Below are 21,861 nucleotides of genomic sequence, written 5' to 3'. Positions count from 1 at the left end.
AAAAACCCAAAACCCCATAGTCAGACTTAATCAAAAGCAAGCAGATAGTGGACCAAGGAGAAGAGGAAGGAAGGAGAATAAGGAAGAGGCCTAGTCCTAATTAGGCATGAATCCAACTATAGGATATTTCCAAAGTAATTCAGTTTTACCTTACTGTTTTCACCTATGTGAAATTTTAGTAGGAATTCTTCAAAGATTTAACTATGGAAAGAAAATTGTATGTTTCTCATTCACTCAAATGGCCCTAATTCAGATGGCCCTAAAATTCAGTTTTTCATGCTTAGAACAGGGCCTCAAACTTGGTTTGCATTTCCAATACATATTAAGAAAGATGGTTTAGTGGAAGAAAAATACAAGAATAGTGGGGAATTTTCTATTAACTCCCTTGAATAAAAGATAAAAACCATTTATCCATTTATAAACATTGATTTAGTTGCCTGAAAAATGAACATACACAGTAACTTAGGCTTATTCACTAAAAACATATAAAATGAGGTAAGATTTAGCCCTGGCTAGTGTGGCTCAGTGGATTGAGTGCCAGCCTGCAAACCAAAGGGTCACCAGTTCAATTCCCAGTCCAGGGCACATATCTGCGTTGAGGTCCAGGTCCCCAGTAGGGGGCGCATGAGAGGCGACCACACATTGATATTTCTCTCCCTCTCTCCCTCCCTTCCACTCTCTAAAAATAAATAAATAAAATCTTTTTAAAAAATGAGTTAAGATTTAATTGAGTTAAACATTACAGGATAAAACCTAATTTCTTTTAAAATATATCCTTATTAATTTTTTATTCAAAGCAGCCTTCTTATATCCTACCTAGTTCCTCTTTACCACTACCCCCACAACTTCCCACACACATGCCCTTCGTAGTTCATCTACATTAAAGACATTTTACTGTGTTTGCATGGTAAATTTGTGGAAGCCTGTTTCCATCCAAGATGCCAAATGAGAAAGCGGAGGTCCATGGCAAAAATTTTAACTAGGCAGCGTGTCTTCTTTTTCCCATCTCATAAACTAATGGAACCAAAGCTTCTGCCCAGTTTGGGAGTCCCTTTAACAATATTCTTCAAAGATACTTCTTCTGTCTCCACGGGAACTCTCTAGGGTCAAAGAGCCTTTAGAAGCCATGCCAGGAGCCATGACTTTATAGAGTGACTTCAACCTCTAGAAAATAATTTCTTTTACTTCTTGTTCAAATCAACTCTTTAACTATTTGAAGATATTTATCCTGGCAACCATGTGCTTTTTTCTTTACAAGTTTTACATAAACAACTCTGCAAACTCACTGACATCTATGAAGAGGTTGGTCCTATTTCTTTGAAACATGTCACTTATCATTATTCTTCTCTAAGTATAATACACAGATCTGAACTGTGCCACACTAAATTGGTCTTTCCCATCTTTAAAATGGGGTTAATAGTGCTACCCACCTCTTAGGTGTGTGGTGGTCCAGACTATGAGTGCTGACCCGTAGTTGCGTTCTGTTCATCCTCTCAGACACGCAACTGGAGCACATGTTCCAGTGTGCCTTGCAGTTGGCAGAGGCCATGTGACTGAGTTCTGGGCAATGGAAAGTGGGCAGAGGTGATACATACCAGTTCCAGATCTATTCTCTTCCTCCAAAAAATATTCTTGTGTGACAGTTCTTCTCTTTTTTATCATATATTTTATTGATTATGCTATTAATCAAAAGTCCCAATTTTCCCCCTTTGCCGCCCTCCACCCAGTATCCCCCATTCCTTCTGGCAATCCCCCCTTAGTTCATGTACATGGGTTATGTATATAAATTCTTTGGCTACTCCATTTCCTATACCATTTTTAACATCCCCCTGTCTGTTCTGTACCCACCAATTTTTACTTCTTCTTTTAAAGATTTTATTGATTTATTTTTAGAGAGGGGAAAGGAGGGAGAAAGAGACAGAGAGAAACATCAGTGTGTGGTTGCCTCTTGTGCGCCCCCACTGGGGACCTGGCCCACAATGCAGGCATGTGCCCTGACTGGGACTCAAACCAGTGACCTTTTGGTTTGCAGCCACACCAGCCAGGGCCCAATTTGTACTTCTTAGTCCCTGCATCCTTTCCCCCATCCTCCCCTTTCCCCCTCCCAACTGATAACCCTCTAAATGATCTCCGTATCTATGATTCCACTCTGTTCTGCATGTGTGCTTAGTTCATTTTTTAGATTCAGTTGTTGATGGTTGTGAATGTATTGCCATTTTAATGTTCATATTTTTTATTTTTTCTTAAATAAGCCCTTTAACATTTCATATATAATAATGGCTTGGTGATGGTGAACTCCTTCAGCTCTAGCTTGTCTGGGAAGCACTTTATGTGCCCTTCAATTCTAAATGAGAGCTTTGCCAGGCAGAGTAATCTAAGTTATAGGTCCTTGCTCTTCATCACTTTGAATGCTTCTTGCCAGTCCCTTCTAGCCTGCAAAGTTTCTTTTATGAAATCAGCTGACAGTCTTATGAGAACTTTTTTTGTAGGTAACTATCTGCTTTTTCTCTTGCTACTTTTAAGATTCTCTCTTTATCTTTAACTTTTGGCATTTTAATTATGATGTGTCTTGGTGTGGTCCTCTTTGGGCCCATCTTGTTTGGGACTCTCTATCCTTCCTAGACTTGGATGTCTATTTCCTTCATCAAATTAGGGAAATTTTCATTCATTATTTTTTCAAATAAGTTTTCAATTTCTTGCTCTTTCTCTTATCCTTCCAGCAGCCTTATGATTTGAATGTTGGTACCTTTGAAGTTGTCCCAGAGGCTCCTTACCCCATCTTCGTTTTTTGGGGATTCTTTTTTCATCTTGTTGTTCTGATGGATCATTTTTCGCTTCCTTGTGTTTCAAATCATTGATCTGATCCTCAGCTTCATCCACCGCAAGTTGATTCCCTATAATTTTTTCTTTATTTCATTTAGCATAACCTTCACCCCTGCCTGGGTCTCATTCATGCTGTTTAAGTGTCCAGCAAGTTCTTTGAGGATCCTTATCACCAGTGTTTTGAACTCTGCGTCTGATAAATTGCTGATTTCCATTTTGTTTCATTCTTTTTCTGGAGTTTTGTTCTTTCTTTCATTTAAGCCATATTTCTTTGTCTCCTGGTTTTGGCAGCCTTCCCATGTTTGTTTCTATGTAGTAGGTAGAGCTGCTTTGACTCCTTGTCTTAGCTGTATGACCTATTATAGAAAAGCACATCTGTAAGCTGGATGGGGTGGAACCTTCAGTAATCACCAGGGTAGGGCAACCTGCATGAACCAGGCTGATGGAGTCTCAGGTATGATGTCACTGCTCTGTGGCTTTGTGTGACAGAGAGCTCAGAAAAAGGACAATGGCTGCTGCCTGGCCTCTGGAATTTTGTCTGGGAGAAAGCTATCCCCAGACACTTACCCTGATTCCAGACAATTTAGTTTCTTCCCCTATACCACTGATACCCTTCCAGCTGCTGCCCAGGTGCTGGACCCAGAGGGAGTGAGTCTGCATAAGTCCTAAGACTATTGTGGGCCCTTTAAGAGGAGATACCTGGGAATCCTGCTATTTTTCTGTCCCAACCCCCACTGGTTTTTACAGCCAGAAGCAATGGGGACTTGTCTTTGTGACACTGGAACCCTAGGTTGGGTGGTCTGGTGTGGGGCTGGGATCCCTCGCTCCTGAGATATCCTCAATTTTTATCCACCACATGTGGATATGGGACCACCATTCCATGTCTCCCCATTTCCTCATGTCTACCCCTCCTACTTGTTTGGATGAATATGATTTCTTTAATTCCTTGGTTATCAGACTTCCATACAGCTGGATTTTCTGATGATTTTGGGTGATAGATGTTTTGTAATTTAGTTGTAAATTTTGCTGTGATTGTGTGAGGAGGTGACAAACTACACCTCCATCTTGACCAGAAGTTTTCTTTTCTTTTTTCATCTGCCTATTGAATGAAGATTATTCCAAGTACCTAGAGGAAGATGGAACTACAAGGGAAAGAACTTGAGTCTTTGTGTGGCTGCATCCCCTTGCCCCCTCCCCCTGACCCACACAGCTGTGTAACAGGCAAAAATAAAACTTTATTATATTAAATCACTGAGATTTTAGGGGTTTTTTTCAGCCATTAGCCTAATACTGCTTTGCATGTTAAGCTAATTCATTCATGTAAAAATATGGTACCAGGTATAGAGAAAGTGCTTGATAAATATTAGCACCTAAATCACTACCACTACTCCAATTACTCCTATTGCAGACATAGTCTGACTAGAGTCCAATGTATTATCTCACTGTCTCACTTCAGCCTGAAATTGAATCCACTACTTTAGAAGTCACAACATACTTTGACTTATATTAGAATTTCCATCAACAACTCCAAACAGTAAGAGAAAACCAGATCTCTTTACATGTGCTTCTTTCACCACAGTTTTCCTCCTTTTTATACTTTTAAGGACTGAACGCTAAAATTTAAAACTCAAACTAAATAAGAACCTCTGATGAGTTTGCTGATTTTCATCAGAACCTCTGATGAGTTTGCTGATTTTCATTGGCCCATTGAAGAATAGCAACATATTGTTGGATCTTGATTCCTCATTCAGTATATTATTTACTCTTAGTTTTTATATGAACTATGAATTTGTCTGCCATATCATTTATTTTCATCTTAGTTGCTGATGAAGATGTCAACAAAGGTAAGACCAAGTAGAAGACCCTGTGGCATAGCTGGAGGGGTGGGGGAGCTCCTTCAAGAATTGAGAATGGTCTACTTATGAACAATATTTGACTTCTACAAGCTTGGACTGTGTTGTCATTCGACTCAAGCCTCACTATCTTAACAAAATATCTTGAAATCTTTGTCAGATGTTAAACCAATGGTGTGATTAGCTAATCCAAAGTGTTCTCCTAATTAATTAGCTCAGTAACTTTGACAAAATGTTAAAATGGGACTTGTTTTAGAATAACTTTTTTCTTAACAACCTTGAGCTGACACCTAGTAATCATTATTTTATTGTCTTTAATAAACCATCTGCTGTTTTTTTCTAAACCATTTTCTGTCTTCCTTTCAAACCATCTGCTTATTAATATATTCCAGAATGTTGTCTGGATTTGACAGCAAGTCTCTAGTATTTAAACTCTCTTCTAATTCCTCTTCCAAAATAATAACATCTGCCCTTTTTCAATTTTTCTAGGACCTTTCTTAATATTTGTGATTTCTTAACCATTACCAAGGATAGTTTCTACGTCTCATCTATAAATTCTTCTGGTATTCAGGGTCTGACCATCTGCATCTAAAGAATTCAATTTGCTGACGTCTGAAGTTCCCTCCTCAAGTCACAGAAAATGCTTGCACCTACAAAATACTGTAACCATGACTACAAATACTCCCAGAGATAGGTCAGGAAACCTAATATTATTTATGGAGCACTTCCAGTCTGGGAAACCTGTGTGTCTACTCAGCTGTGTGCTGAGGGTCTGCTATATGCTAGGCATTTAACATACATAACTCATTTAATCCTAACCATGAAAGCTGAGGTTCAGAGAAGAGAGCTGACCAAGGTTACACAAGTAGAATCAGGCTGAGTCAAGAGTCCAACCCAAGTCAGTCCAAGTCCAATACCTATGTTCTACACACCCACTGAGCCATACCTACCTTGTTATTAGGATTCTCATTCTGTCTTCTCACCTATCTTGGCCTTCAATTCCCTTCTAATTATATTTATTCTATACTTTACAGTATGAAGACATTCTCATTGGTGAAGAAAATGGAAACTTGTTAGAAACAGAGGTCTTTGCCCCCTCTCATGTCTACCATATATTCCAAGCATTCATTAAACAATAGAGCACATTAGCAAAAGGAGATTTATAATTTTTTCACCAGCTTCAGTTTATCTTGTGCTTTTGTGTTGATGCCAAGCTCATCCCCCATCTTTCACCTAAAACCCTTTGATCACATTGGAGATCCTTGGTTCCTGTAGGTCCTCAGAGTACCCATTCTGTTCCTCATCAGGAGTCCACATCTCTTGTATCAACACTGTCCTTTGGTTCTATTCTCCTAACCACCAGGGCTTTCCCCTGCCCAGTTCCAATCTTCAACTAGGAGATTCTTCTCAGTGTCCTGCCCACCCTCCTTCAGGCCCTTTCTATACCCGCCCCCCCGAGACTTATAAACTAAAGATATAGCTGTCAACTATGTGTGATTCCTCACTCAGTATACCAGCTGAACACTCCAAGTGTCCCTTTATCTAGAGGCATTTTCATCTTTGGAAGGGACTGGGGAAGTAAGGTATAGTGACTCTAAACACAGCTTCTAGAAAGACACTGCCTGGGTCCAAATACTGACTCTACCACCTACTACCTCTGTGACCTCAGACAATTTACTTAACCTCTCTGCCACAGTTTATTTATCTGCAAGAGAGAGATAACAAATCTGCTAGGATAAATGTTGGCTCTTATTTATCAACAAGTGAATCTTAATGCTGGCATTTTTGCCCTCTGTGTAGATAAAAGAAGGAACTATTTGAGAGTCAGGAACACTGCAGATTGCCAGTAAATTCACACTATGTGAGGGGTTACCTCCTCTACTTAGCAATACATAGTAACATAATTTCTGAGCTGTAAATGTCACCACATCCAAGAGAGAGGCCAGAAGTTATAGACACAAAGGCCAGGGGGGCAGACCTGATGAAGACTGTCAAACTGGAGAGCTCATGACCCTTCTGAAGAGCGTGCCACATGAAACTGTGCCCACAATGTCAACAGTCTTCCTTTATTTTTTTTCCCAAGAGATACCCAAAGTCCAGACTTTCATGTAAAATCTCCCAATTTTTAAATGTTGGTAAATAATTTTTTAAAAATATTTAGAATTTTCCATGTTTACTAACAACATACCAGCAGTTTGCAGGCTCTGGCCTAAAGTCTGAAGGCTGAAGCCCCAGAAAGGACTTGTAGCTACCACATGCTGTAACCATGACTACAAATAATCCCAGAGATAGGTCAGGAAACTTTATCTTATTTATGGAGCACCTCCAGGCTGGGAAACCTGCGTGTCCACTCAGCTATGTGCTAGAGTCACCCTTTTTTTGTCACAGATATTAATTTACCACAAGACTGCTCTTGTCAGATCCCCCAGAATCTCCAGGTCAAATTCCTGGCCCATCCCAAGATTCCAGGCACTCACCGGTGATCTTATTTATGGTGTCACTTACTAATGGTGCTGAGATTAAGAAGCTGGTGAGACAGATGCCAGGCAAGCTGTTGCTAAAAATTGTCTATGTATGGTTAGCAGGAGAACCCACCCCTGCCCTCCACGACTATGGGAGAGACACAGAGGTTGCCAGAACCAGCAGCCACTGTGTTCATGGTCAGGTCTGCTGAAGCCCACAGGATGGTCCATGTGGGGGTACTGGGGTTGGTGGCAGCTGTTGAGTAAGCCTCAGTCACTTAAGCATTATGCTGGAGATAAAGGAGCTTTCATAGGTCGCTAAGAGCCAAGTCTATCTTTGGAATCCAACATAATTTTCCAACAGATTCAACACACAAAGGCTATAGCTAGGTTAAGCTAAGATTTAATGCCTACAAGTGGCCAAAACATATATTTAAAATTTCCATTTCACCATTGTTTAGATTGGCATAATAGATAGATAGATAGATAGATAGATAGGTGAATAGATATATATGACCTATATGTTTATTTGTAGAAAACTGGATAAAAATTATAGTACATTTATCTATGAAACAGATACAGAAAGCTATGGGATGAATGAAATTAATTTTTAAAAGCTATCTATAGCCTTGGCTGGTATAGCTAAGTGGATTGAGCTCGGGCTGTGAACCAAAGGGTCACTGGTTCATTTCCCAGTCAGGGCACATGCCTGGGCTGTGGGCTAGGTCTGCAGTGGGGGCTAAATGAGAGGCAACCACACATTGATGTTTCTATCCCTCTTTCTCCTTCTCTTCCCTTCTCTCTAAAAATAGATAAAATCTTTTTTAAAAAAGTAAGAATTACTTTAAAAAATAAAAATAAAATAAAATAAAAGCTATCTATAGAAAAATGTGTATGATATTGTCACTTTTTGCTTAAAAACTTTTAAAAACAAACAGAAGGCAGTACAAACCTCTGTGAATGTATGTATAAGTGTAAGTAGATATATGAAGAGGTGGGCTGAATGGACTTAGAAAAGAACATGGAAAGACACATACCAAATGAAAAAAGCATGCCAGAAAAAAATATATTTGTATTGAACATATTCTGTAGTGTTACAAATAGCAGGAAGTCATTTTGTAAATTTAAAAATTGAATATGTAAAGAAAATATTGAACTCATATTGGATAGTCAACTCATAATTAATTTAGCATCTATTGTGACTCCAATATTGTGCTAAATCCCATAAAGAAAATAAAAGAGAACTTCTTCCCAAGATGGAGGTGTAGGTAGACACACTGTGACTTCTTGCACAACCAAAAGGACAACAACAAATTCAAAATAAAAAACAACCAGGACTGACAGAAAATCAAACTGTATGGATGTCCAACAACCAAGTACTTAAAGAAATAATCATTCCAGACCAGTAGGAGGGGTGGAGATGGGCAACTGAGGGGGGGAGGACCCATAGCAAGGCAGTGGCTGGAGAACAGGGGTGGGCGAGGCAATGGCTGGTGGAGTGAGAGGTACCACATTTGTGTGCAGATAAACCAGAAGGCACAACTCGGGAGTAAGACAGACTGCACAACACAAGGTTCAAGCATAGGGAAATAAAGCCTCAAACCTCTGACTGAAAAAACCTGTGAGGGTTGAGGCGGTGAGAGAAACTCCCAGACTCACAGGAGAATTTGTTGGAGAGACCCACAGGGTCTTAGAACATACACAAATCCACCCACCAGGGAATCAGCACCAGAAGGGCCCAATTTCCTTGTGGGTAGCAGAGGAAATCACTGAAAGCCTGCAAAGAGCTGAACTAACATCATTGTTGTCTCTGGGACCCCTTCCCCAAACACAGCTCCACAGTGCAGCAATGCGGGTTGCCTCACCTTGGAGAATACCTAAGGCTCTGCCCCTTACTACTAACAGGTGTGCTGAGACAAAAAAAAAAAAGAAAAAAAATGGCCAAATGGAAGAATAGATCAAAGATCCAGAAAAATACAGCTAAGCCACAAAGAGATAGTCAACCTATCAGATGCACAGTTCAAAGCACTGGTGATCAGGATGCTCACAGAATTGGTTGAGTATGGTCACAAAATAGAGGCAAAAATGAACCCTATAAAAAGTGAAATAAAGGAAAATGTACATGGAACCAACAGTGATGAGAAGGAAACTGGGACTCAGATCAATGGTTTTGACCTGAAGGAAGAAATAAACAGTCAACAAGCACAGAATGAAGAAACAACAATTCAAAAAATGAGGAGAGGCTTAGGAAACTCCAGGACAACTCTAAATGTTCCAACATCCAAATCATAGGGGTTCCAGAAGGAGAACAGGGTGAGCAAGAAATTGAAAACTTATTTGAAAACATAATGAAGGAGAACTTCCCCAATCTGGCAAAGGAAATAGATTTCCAGGAAGTTCAGGAAGTTCAGAAAGTCCCAAAGAAGCTGGACCCAAGGAAGCACACACCAAGGTACATCATAATTACATTACCCAAGATTAAAGAGAAGGAGAGAATCTTGAAAGCAGCAAGAGAAAAGGAGAGAGTTACTGACAAAGGAGTTCCCATGAGACTGTCAGCTGACTCCTGAAAAGAAACCTTACAGGCAAGAAGGGGCTGGAAAGAAGTCTTCAAAGTCATGAAAGGCAAGGACCTACATTTCAGATGACTCTATCCAGCAAAGCTATCATTTAGAATGGAAGGGCAGATAAAGTGCTTTCCCAATAAGGTCAAGGTAAAGAAGTTCACCATCACCAAGCCCTTATTATGTGAAGTGTTAAAGGGACTTATCTAAGAAAAAGAAGAAGATTAAAAATATGAACAGTAAAATAACAACAAACTCACAACTATTAACAACTGAACCTTAAAAAAAAGCAAGCAAGTAGAACAGGAACAGAAACACAGAAATGGAGATCATATGCAGGGTTATCAGTGGGGGAGTGGGGGGAAGAGAGGAGGAAAGATACAGGGAATAGGTAACATAAATGGTAGGTAGAAAATAGACAGTGGGAGGTTAAGAAGAGTATAGGAAATGTAGAAGCCAAAGACTTATATGTGTGACCCATGGACATGAACAAAAGGCAGGGAATGCTGGTGGGAGGTGGTGTGCAGGATGGAGGGGAATAAAGGGGGGCGGGGAATTGGTCAACTGTAATAGTATAATGCATAAAATATATTAAAAACAAAATAATACAGAGAATAAACAAAAAAAGAGAAAATTAAAAAAAACTCCTATCCTTGAGTATATAATTCACTAGGGGAGCATAAATATAGGTACGCATATATACATAAATATGTGTATACATAACATATATGTGTGTGTATATATATATATATTTTTTAAATATATTTCATTGATTATGCTATCAGTTGTTGAATTATCCCCCCTTCTTTTCCCTCCACCCTGCACACCCTCTCCCATCCACATTCCCCACCTTAGTTCATGCCCATGTGTCATAAGTTCTTTAGCTTCTACATTTCCCATACTTTTCTTGCCCTCCCCACGTCTATTTTCCACCTACCATCTATGCTACTTATTCTTCATACCTTTTCCCCCTCTCTCCTCCCCCCACTCCCCTGTTGCTATCCCTCCATGTGATCTCCATTTCTCTGGTTCTGTTCCTGTTCTGGTTGTTTGCTTAGTTAGTTTTTGTTTTTGTTTTAGGTGTGGTTGTTAATAATTGTGAGTTTGCTGTCATTTCACTGTACATTTTTTACCTTCTTTTTCTTAGATAAGTCCCTTTAACATTTCGTAAAATAAGGGCTTGGTGATGATGAACTTCTTTAACTTGACCTTATCTGAGAAGCACTTTCTCTGCCCTTCCATTCTAAATGAAAGCTTTGCTGGATAGAGTAATCTTAGATATAGGTCCTTGCCTTTCATGATTTTGAATACTTCTTTTCAGTCCCTTCTTGCCTGCAAGGTCTCTTTTGAGAAATCAGCTGACAGTCTGATGGGAACTCCTTTGCAGGTGACTGTCTCCTTATCTCTTGCTGCTTCTAAAATTCTCTCCTTCATTTTTACCTTGGCCAAGGAGTGTTCCTCCTTGAATCCAACTCCTTTGGGACTCTCTGAGCTTCCTAGACTTCCTGGAAGTCTATTTCCTTTACCAGATTGGGGAAGTTCTCCTTTATTATTTGTTCAAATAACTTTTCCACTTGTTGCTCTTCCTCTTCCCCTTAGGGTACCCCTATAATTCAGATGTTGGAACCTTTAAAGATGTCCTGGAGTTTCCTAAGACTCTCCTCATTTTTTTGAATTCTTGTTTCTTCATTCTTTTCTGTTTGATTGTTTATTTCTTCCTTCTGGTCCACTCCATTGATTTGAGTCCATTTTCTTCTCATCACTATTTGGTTCCCTGTGCATTTTCCTTCATTTCACTTAGCATAGCCTTCATTTTTTCATCTAATTTGTGACCAAGTTCAACCAATTCTGTGAGCATCCTGATCACCAGTGCTTTAAACTGTGCACCTGATAGGTTTGCTATCTCTTGGTGGCTTAGTTGTATTTGCTATGGAGCTTTGATCTGTTCTTTCGTTTGGGCCATTTTTTTTGTCTTGTCATGAATGTTACGTATGAGGGGTGGAGCCTTAGGTGTTCACCAGAGCGGGGCAACCCAGTTGCTGGGTTGTGACACTGTATGTGGGGGCGGAGTCAGAGAGGGAACACTGGTGCTTGCTCCCCTCTCTGTTGGCCTTCAGTCCCTTCTACCCCTTCCCCCAAGCAAACTGGGCCTTTCTGGTGCTAATTACCATGTGGGTGGGCTTGTGCATGTTCCAAGACCCCATGGATCTCTTCAACGAACTCTTCTGTGAAGTTGAGAGTCTCTCCCTGTGCCTCAACCCCCACAGGTGTTTGCAATCAGAGCCCCGAGGCTCTATTTCTGGGCACTGGGACCATGGGTTGCATGCAGTGCCTTGCTTCACAATCACTGCCTTGCTGGGTCTACTGGTTGCCACCCCACACCAGGGTCTTCCAGCTGCCGCCTGCCCACCCAAGATCTACCTGCTGCTGTCTTGTGTGCCTGCGATGCCTTACGTGCCCAGTCCCACCACTCTTTGTACCACAACCCCTCTCTGCCCCGCTGCCCGACTCCACCCTTCCTACCAGTCTGGATGAATGTGTCTATTTTAACTCCTTGGTTGTCCGACTTCCATACAATTCAATTTTCCGTCAGTTCTGGTTGTTATTCTGTTTCTAAATTATTGTTGTCCCTATCTTGGCTGTGCGAGGAGGCAGTGTGTCTACCTATGCCTCCATCTTGGCCGGAAGATGTGTGTATATATATTAAACATAGGTTTAAACCTACGTTTGCCCTACCTTGTATTTATACTACACTAATGGTGGAGATTACATACACACACACACACACACAGACACACACACACACACACATATATATATGCTTAACCAAAGTAATGTAGTCCTTCCCCTTTCATAGGTAAGAGAGCTACAATTATTCTTATTTTATAGATGAAGGAAACTGAAGTTCAGAGAAACTGAATGATAGCAAGTGAAAAAACTGGATCCTGGCTCTAAATCTAGGGATCTTCACCACTAAATGCTTAAAGATCAATGTCCTCTTTGGTGTTTCATATTTGTTGGAGTGTTGTGGCTATGAAGAAGCAAGGATATTTCAACACGAACTAAGAATCAGTTAGAAGTACTCAGGCAGAGATGAGACATCCAAGTTTCAAGTCTGATTTGTCACACAAATAAGATTTGTCAGGTTATTGCTGATCTTGCTTTTCACTTATTTCTTTAAGCAGAATCTACTCCAAAGATTGACCAAAAATCATGGGCACAACCCAGCTAGTTTTCATAGAGCAGAGACATTAGAAATCACCTCCTGTGACATCTCTCTTTTAAATACAGGAAACTGTGGCCCAGAAAGGGCTGAAGACCGTAATGCAGCCACCTGGGACTTGGCAGGGCTGGAACTTAAATCTATTACCCTTTGGGCCCATGCATACCACTGTCATCCTCATGAGCGACCCAGTGAGATGCCAACCTACCATTCCTAGGTAACCCTGTTTACCAGGCAGATGCGCCCACCAGGGTGCAATCTGATGTAGACAAGAGTCTTACTGGCTCAAAGCTCTTCAGATCAGCTTGAATGGAACCCGCAGTCACACCATTCTAATCATGTCTTGTTTGAAACAACTTTTGCTAACTTGTTATTTTCTATCAGGAAGACAGATGGATGAACACTGTCACAACCAGCATTTATCAAGTGCCTATTATACGGCCCTTATTGAGAGCAGGACTTTTGATTACATGCTCTTTTAACAATCTGGGAGGTGGATTATGATCCCCATTTCACAGCTAATAAACAATAGAATCAAAGGCTCAAATCCAGGCCTTTTGAAAATGTATCTAGGGCATGTTCCCTGTGTGCTGCCCTCCATGATGTGGCAGGAAAATCACTGGATATAGCCCAAAAACTATAGCTTCTTTAGAAGCAAAACCTGCCAACAAAACCTCTGCTTCCAGGGGGCACTCAATGGAAATTAAACAAGAGTGAATTTCACTCTGTCGTCTCCTGACCTATAAAAGTGAGTCAGAAGACCAGACTCTTGGAGAGTCGCTGCCTCTGGGTCCTACAAAAGTCTCTGCTCATTTCTTGTTGTTCCTGATTTCTGGGTCTGGCCTTCATGCTGGCTTCCTGCTCTCTTCTGATCACAGCAGCACTCCGTCCTGAGCTTGGACAGTCCGTGAAATCTGTGCTCCCTTGGAACCAATGAGAGGTCTTAGGCTTAAACATCCTGTACATCTCGTCCCCTGAGTTTCTGGAGGTTGGCATTCAGGAGATCTGAAGCCAAAAATAGGTGCTCCTCATTTAAGTCTAAGGATTACTCTACCACCCTCTGACCCCCTTCTTAATGTCTGCCAGTTCTGATCAGGTCTACTGCTTAATGCAGTGGAGAATAAGGGTGGTTTTGTGCACCACAGCAGGTCCCATAGGAACTTGTGATCCTGTAGCACAACTCTTTGCAAAGCATCATTTTTCCCTGAGATGATGAGCTGGAAGGAATACATCCCCTACTACTGATTCTTCTTTAATTATTTCTCTAAACAGAAAGAGGACTATGTCATTGAAAGTCTAAAATGCACCTAAAAAAATATTCTTCAGTAAAGCCCAATAGAATCAAGGTGTGACATCCCCAAGAACAGCCAAGTCACAAAAGAGCTAGTCATGCTGGAGGCCAAGTTAAATAACTCATAATTTTTGATCTCTGGGCTCTGCTAGCACTCTTGAGAGTGTGGACTTATGAAATGCCTGAACAGGCAAGACGGCCCCTGTTGAAGCTTGCTTGGCTTGGCCCTTGAAGGGGTAACTCTTCTGTGATTTGGCTCTCCCCACACATCTCACACCTTCCCACAGTGACCTTTTCACTCTGTGCTTGGCTTTTCTGTGGTAGGTTAAGTGCCTGCATACATTCTCATCAGCAGGTTCCTGGTGTGACGATGACATGGCCATACACGGTTTTGGTCTTCAGATATGCAAGAGGGCTGAAGTTCTGCTTGGGTTCCTGCAATCCTTTCTGGAATAATTATGGATAAAAATGACATAGCAAGATGATATGTGCCCCACATGTCTCTATGTCTCCATGACACGACCTCTTATATCTCCTTGAGCTAACCAGCACTTTTAAAAAAAATCAAACTGAGCTTCCACATACTTAATGGCACCTCATCCCTTGGACTCTAAATGTTAGAGTGCACACTGTCATTCCCTAGCTTTCCAGAGCCATTTCCTCTTACAGGAAGTTTCCCGGAATTCCACAGTCATACTGTCTTGTGTGGCAGTGGGCTATGCGTTTCTGAGGAGCATTACTGCAGGCCACCCTGGTCTTCAGCTTATCCTATGTCTCTGCTAAGCAGTCTTGCTTTTAACCATCATTATCTCCAAGAGGTCTTTCTCATACTCTGGATTGACCCATCTGTTTCTCTTTTTTGCTCCCACAGCACCCATGTTGCTCTGTATCATAGAATTTCCTCATGATAATAATTGTTTCTGTTTCTGCTGTCTCTATACTAGGCTGTGAGCTCCTAAATTATATGGGCCAGCTTTTACTTATCTATACATTACCAACACCTAGCACTATGTACTGTACAAAATATATGTTCATTTCGTGTTGATGAGCCACTGTTGCAGGTTTAGTTGACTAAGTGTGGGTGAATATTATTTCCAGGCCTGTGGATCAATTCTATTTCAGAAACTCTTTTTGCTGCCAGTGTTGCTCTGTCATGAAATATTGACTATGGCTTGTGTCGACACTCAAATAGAAGAACACACAGCTGGATGAAGTTGTCACCACGGAAAGAGTAATTAGTTTAACACTCAAAGGGTAACTTTATTTACCAGGTCTTGTGGAGGGCCACACTGAGGGGGGTGACTGACTCCCCTCTTGCTTTCACCTTGTAAGACACGAGCCATTTAGCAGCCGCTTTGGGCTATCCTTCAGTTGAGTCCACAGCTCACTACCGTCTGGCAATATCTTCCTTAAGCCCCCCCAAAGGGATCTGCTGGGCTTCGTGGGCATTGTCAAATCATCTGACATGACATATGGACCCCTCACCTTCTGTGTCAACTTTCCAGCTACTGCACAAGCATGTGTCTGTCTTAGAGACACATTGGGTGCCCCAGACGATCTTTGCCAATCTCAGCACCATCGGTTTGCTTTAGGGTAGCTCCGTTCAGCTACATGAGAGAGGATGTCTCTGGGTGATGAAGAGTCCTGTATCATGGTTGTTTAAGCAGACAACTGAGTCTTTCTAACTCTGGATCTTCTGGCTTTTTTCCTGATTATTTCACTGAGGCCTCAATCTGCTCTGCTTTTGAATGGTTAAGAAAGGCCTTCCCTGGCCTGCGTGAATGAGCCCATGCAAGGGTGACACTTGGAGAGCTTTAATGAAAAGACGTATGCAAGCCCATATTGTGAAGAAACAAAACCAGCACTGAGGAAAAAGTCTCCCCAGACCAGCAGACCCTGGAAGTGGGAAGTGAAACCTGTGGCAGTTTGCCCACGTGCTTCTGGGAGCCATTTCTGGATGAAGGGATTGCTGAACTCATTTGTGTGCTTCTCCCTCTGCTCCCTTGGTGGAGAGGGCCCGTGAGGATAGTGGAGCCAGGGAGGAGCCTGGTTCCCAGAATTACTGCTTGGAGAAGAGCCCCCTACCCAGGAAGCCCATGTTGGAGATGGGTGGGAAGGAAACACCAGTGTATTAATATGGGTTTTTTTCTGGTACATCATCTAGAAAAAGCTCAGGAGGGGCTTTACCTTTCTTTGGGTGGAAGAAGGTGTGCAGTGTGGAAATAAGGGGGGAACTCCAAGAATCCTCTTCATGGAGTCCAGAAACTTCTTCTAGACAGAGGAACTGCTGGAGGGTCAACTCGGCAATCCTCTGGCAGCCCCCTTTACCCCCATTTCAGCTTTATTGGGTGAAAATATTAAAAAGGACTCAAAACCTCTTTGCTTTTCTGTGCCTCAGCAGAACCTGTCATAAAGTCTAATAGAGGCAGAGAGTGTGAGCAGGAAGCATCTGAAGTGGGAAACGCCATTAGGCTGGCCCATAAAAGATGAGTGCTCTGGGCAGTAAAATGAACTAAGAAGGAAAGCTTGATGAATGCTTTCTCCGCCTTAGGCAGCAAGGTCCCCTTTCCCCAGCCCACGTGGCACTCATGCCTGGCTGCGGGGAGCAAGGGGCCATGTGCAGAGCTGGCCTCGGAGGGCTGCAGTGCCCCTCCCTCTGGGGCCCTGTGGGGTACAGGGGGTGCGGGCAGCTCTGTTGCAGGGGATTTAGCTTGACCATCACCTCCCAGTCCCTACTGGTCCTTCCCAGGGTGAACGTTCCCAATGAGACACGATGGAATCCTGAGCTGCCCAAGTTGCAAGGCTAAGACATCGCACATAAGAAGAAGGAAATACAGAGCCCTAGTGTTGGGAGCAGCAGGGAGAATTTTTTCTTTGTTTGACTTTCAGAGATTTGAGATTTGACTGCAGAGGGTAAACACGCTCTCCCCCAACCCCACCGCCACACCTCATTGTCCCACGTGGAGAATACTTGTCTAAACGGTGCTGCTCCCCACCCTCACACCAGGACACCCTCCTTTCTCTTCAGTTCATGCAGGTTTGATGAATTCTTCCCAGAAAAACTCAAGTTCAACCTTCTCCACCAACACTTCTCTCTTTATTACAGTCCCTATAAATCTAATTTTTAGAAGAACATAGGAGTGGAAGGGCTGGGTTGGAGCCCTGTCTTTGTTGCTCGGAAGCTCTGTGACTTTGTGTGCATTGCTGACCTCTATGAGTTTCAGTTCCCCCATCCATAAAAGAGGGGTTGAAATACAAATCCTACAAGGTAGTTGCAAGGATTAGAGGATAACTTTGCATAACGTGTAACATGTAATAAACACTCAATAAAAATGTGTTCCCTTCTAAAATTGTGCCACTTAGACAGACCTGCCTCAGAGATATTGCGGGTTTGGTTCCAGACCACCACCATAAAGTGAGTACCGCAATAAAGCAAATCACATGATTTTTTTGTTTTTGCCAGGTATATAAAAGTTATGTTTATACTATACTGTGGCTTATTAGGTGTGCAATAGCATTATGTCTACAAAATAATTACATAACAATTTAAAACTTTTTATTGCTAAAAAAATGCTAAACATCACCTAGGTCTCCAACAAGTCATAATTTTTTTGCTGGTGTAGGGTCTTGAGTCCATATTGATGAAAACCCAGCATCCGCAAAATGCAGTAACACAGAGTGCGGTAAGAACAGGTGTGCCTGCATGGTCTTTACCACCAATCTAGTACGTTTATTGTTCTCTGTTTTGTATGCAGAGACCTTGACTTCTTAACCAGGCGGAAATCTTCCTCAAGGTAAAAATTTTCTATATCCCCATAAAACCTAGAACAGTTCTGAGAAAATTGTAGAATCCCAAGCTGTAGTTAATATGTTTTCTTCTTAATTATTGCTCAGTAGTAATCTGATTGATATTCATTGGTTGTCTGCTTACTAGTTTTAACCTTTTAATAAAGTCTGATAGAAAGAATGATTTTCATCCCTCTGCCAAGGAATTCATAAAAATAGGACTTTATTAGGACCACGCAGAAATCAGGGCACAGAGGAGTCTATAAATAGCCCCAGTCCCAGAAGGCCAGCAGCAGGGCTTCAGTCAATATCAGCACCAGCAAGCTCTTGGAAGGTCAAAAACGCCTGGCCCCAGCCAATGCAAGACTAGCACAAAGCATCTTCCAGGGAGGGCGTGGCCACCCTTAGTGTACGTACATTCTAACATGATGGCTGCATTGGTAGAAAACTCTGTCTGAGTGAGCCATTATTTTTACTCCTCAATCACTTTCTATCATCCTATTATTTTTAAATTCCTCAACATGAATTTTCCATCTGAAATTACACTGTTCATTTGTTTGCTAGCGTACAGTAGTCCCCCCTTACCCAGGGAGGGCACATTCTAAGACCCCCAGTGGATTCCTGAAACCAGGAATGGTACCAAATCCTGTATCTACAGATGCTCTGTGACTTACAATGAAGTTACATCCAGATGAAACCATTGTAAATTAAAACATCATAAGCTGAAAATTTGTTTACTACACCTAACCTACCAAACGTCATAGTTTAATCCAGTCTGCCTTAAATGTGCTCAGAACACAATACCCAAACATGCTGGCAACACAGTACACTGTGGAGTATCAATTGTTTACCCTCATAATCTCATGGTTGCCTGGTAGCAGCTCACTGCCCAGCATCACGAGAAAATATTGTACCACATATCGATAACCCAGAAGATCGAAATTCAAAGCAGGCATCATAAAGTTGAAAAATGTAAGTTGAAACATTGTAAGTTGGGGACCATCTGTATGATGTTTTTTCCTATAAAGTTTAATATATAAAGTAGGCACAGCAAGAGATTAATAATAATAACTGATAATAAAATAGAATAATTATAACAACATATTGTCATAAAGCTTATGTGGATGTGGTCTGTCTCAAAGTGTCTTATGTGCTGTTCTCACCTTTTCACTTAAAGGAGCACTTTACAGCTTTCGTTTGGCATCCAAATTGCCAGTATCGGTATTTGGGGATCCTCGTGAAGTAAAATGGGGATTACTTGAACACCAGCATTACAATACCACGACAGTCAACCTGGTAACTGAAATGGCTGCTGAGTGACTAACCCGTGAGTTATGTACATGGTGTGGCAACACTGAACAGAGGGATGACTTGCGTCCCAGGCAAGATGGAGTGGGACAACATGAGGTTCCATCACACGGCTCAGAACCCCGCATGATTTAAAACTTGTGAATTGTTTATTTCTAGGGTTTTCCACTTAAGATTTTCAGACCTCAGTTGACCGTGGATAACTGCAATTGTGAAAGCAAAATCACAGATAAGGAGGGACTAATATATTCCATATCAGTCTCCCCCTGGACCGTGAGCTCCTCAAAAGCAAGAATGTGTCTAATGGTTTACTGCTTTAGCCTCATCCAACAGTGGTGCTTGATGCAGAGTAGGCATTAAATATGTATTGAGTTGAACCAGGTGAATCAGGAAAGCTGGCCACAGGCATGGCCCTTTGTGGAAATCAGATCTCCAACGGACCATCATAAGCAGATAAGCTTTGTGGAAACTTATCCTTGTGGCTGGGTGTCCTTCGGAGGTTAGCCTATTAGATGCAAAGCGGCACTGCAGAGCCTCTCCAGGTCCTCAGCCCAGCAAGGACTCCCACAAGTGGCATCTGCCACACAGCTCCGCCCGTCAGCCTCAGCCCTCCAAACTCTCGCTATCATTTTTCTTCTAAGCTTGACTTTTAAAATGTGATTTCATTCTTAGCCTGTTGTTCCTTACCTCTGCAAAAATCCTGAGCATCCTTCAAAGCTCAACCAAGTTCTGCCTCCCCAGTGACAACAACCCTGCCCTCACCTCTTTACACGGAGCACCTTCTGGATTTGCAGAGAGCACCTTCCAGCGTTTTCCTCACATGTGCGTGACCGCAGAGAAGGGAACCTTTTCAAGAAAGAAACAAGACATGTATTTGTTCTAACTCTCCCTCATGTGTAAGGTTGCTGGCAAGCTAGCATCTTAATGAAATTTACATTAATCTGTCAAAGAATACAGCATGAAGAACAATACATCCTTGTTAACTAAGACCCCATTAATTTGGAGTGAATGATAATTCAGCCACGCAACCACTTTGCACTATCCTTGAAAAATCAGTTTGGTTGATTAAACTCAGCAATAATAATTAACACATGTTGAGATCCAATAATAGGCCAGGAGTTTTCCTAGTCATTGTGGATGCAAAAGGAATAAAACAGCTTCACCTCAAGAAACATGAGTGAGAGTGAAGCACCTTAACTTATAGGTGAATAGTCCTTCTACAGAACTTGGTATATAATAATATCTAATAGCCCTTTGTATGTAGCCAGTGGACCAATTACAATGAATTTTCCCCATTCCATTTAAGAGAACTAATTGGATAGAGCATACTCTTGACAATTCTTTATTCAGTTTGTGTTAAAATAAATATTTTTATTACCTCTTAGTTACAGATAGAAACATATGCCATAATTCAGATGGAACCGATTTGGATTATTCTAATTCTGTAAATTTTCTGTGCCAAATACTCTTCAATAATTATCAAAATTCTTATTCTTACTAGTAAATGACAATATAAAGATTTCTAAGTCAAGTTTGCTACTCATTTTGATGATTACCAAAAACCTCAAACACAGACCCATAAACGATGTTTGGTGTGTGGTATGCTGCTGAATCAGAAGGAAATAACCGTAAGCTCCACATGTTAGGTCTACCATTGTAAAGTCAAAGGCTGATTAAAAGATTTCCAAATAGAAGAGTCTTTCCAAGCCTTGAGGCACAGCGTGCCCAGAGAGCCTACCGACCATGGCGGTCCCCAGTCAGCCATTGTCCCAGCTGTGTTGGCAGTGGTCTGGTGGCTCACAGAATTGACTAGCATGCCACTCTTTGAAGTTACTTATAACCAAAGCAATGATTAATTAAGGTTTTGCTCCCCTAAACCAATTTCCATTTCCAGCGAATGAGCCTGGGTGTCCTCAAGTCAAGTCCCCCAAATCAAGCTCTAGTGAAATGGGTCAGTGGGCTCCCAATGTAGCTGTCCACCGGGAAGCAGTCCAGGGCAAGGGTAAGAACAGGAGATTAAAGTCCTGGCTCTGCTGCTTCCCAGCCCTACTTAAATACAGATGTGTCCCAGTCTTCATAACCCCAGAGTCCCATTCACAAAACAATACTTCCTGCCCTGTCCTCATCTCATGGTTGCTGCAGGGTTCGAGTGAGATAATATGGGAACGTGCTTACATGTGGAAGAGCTATAGGCACACTATTAGTCTTTTAGAAGTCATCACTTTGTGCAAGACAACTCAAAGACAACAACTGCAAGACAGCACCCCGTGCTGTGGTGATACATTCAAAGGAGAGGGTATATAGTTATCATTAAACACGCGAAGTAAATCCAGCCACAGAGGCAGGCTTGGCTCCACCCCAGGATGGATGTGTCCTCCTTAGGATGTATCGTCCTTCCCAATTGTTCCTCATGGGGCTGACGGGGCTCCAGAGGGACTCAGTGTGAACTGCGGTCAAATTGCCAACTCAGTCACTTGATACCTGAAGGCCTTGGTCAAGAACTTAACCTTTCAGAAGCTTATTTCTGGATCTATAAAATGATGATGAACAT

Source organism: Phyllostomus hastatus, unplaced genomic scaffold (genome assembly GCF_019186645.2).
Source record: "Phyllostomus hastatus isolate PE091 unplaced genomic scaffold, TTU_PhHast_1.1 phas_scaffold_216, whole genome shotgun sequence".
NCBI lineage: Eukaryota > Metazoa > Chordata > Mammalia > Chiroptera > Phyllostomidae > Phyllostomus > Phyllostomus hastatus.
This window is presented reverse-complemented; position numbering follows the sequence as displayed.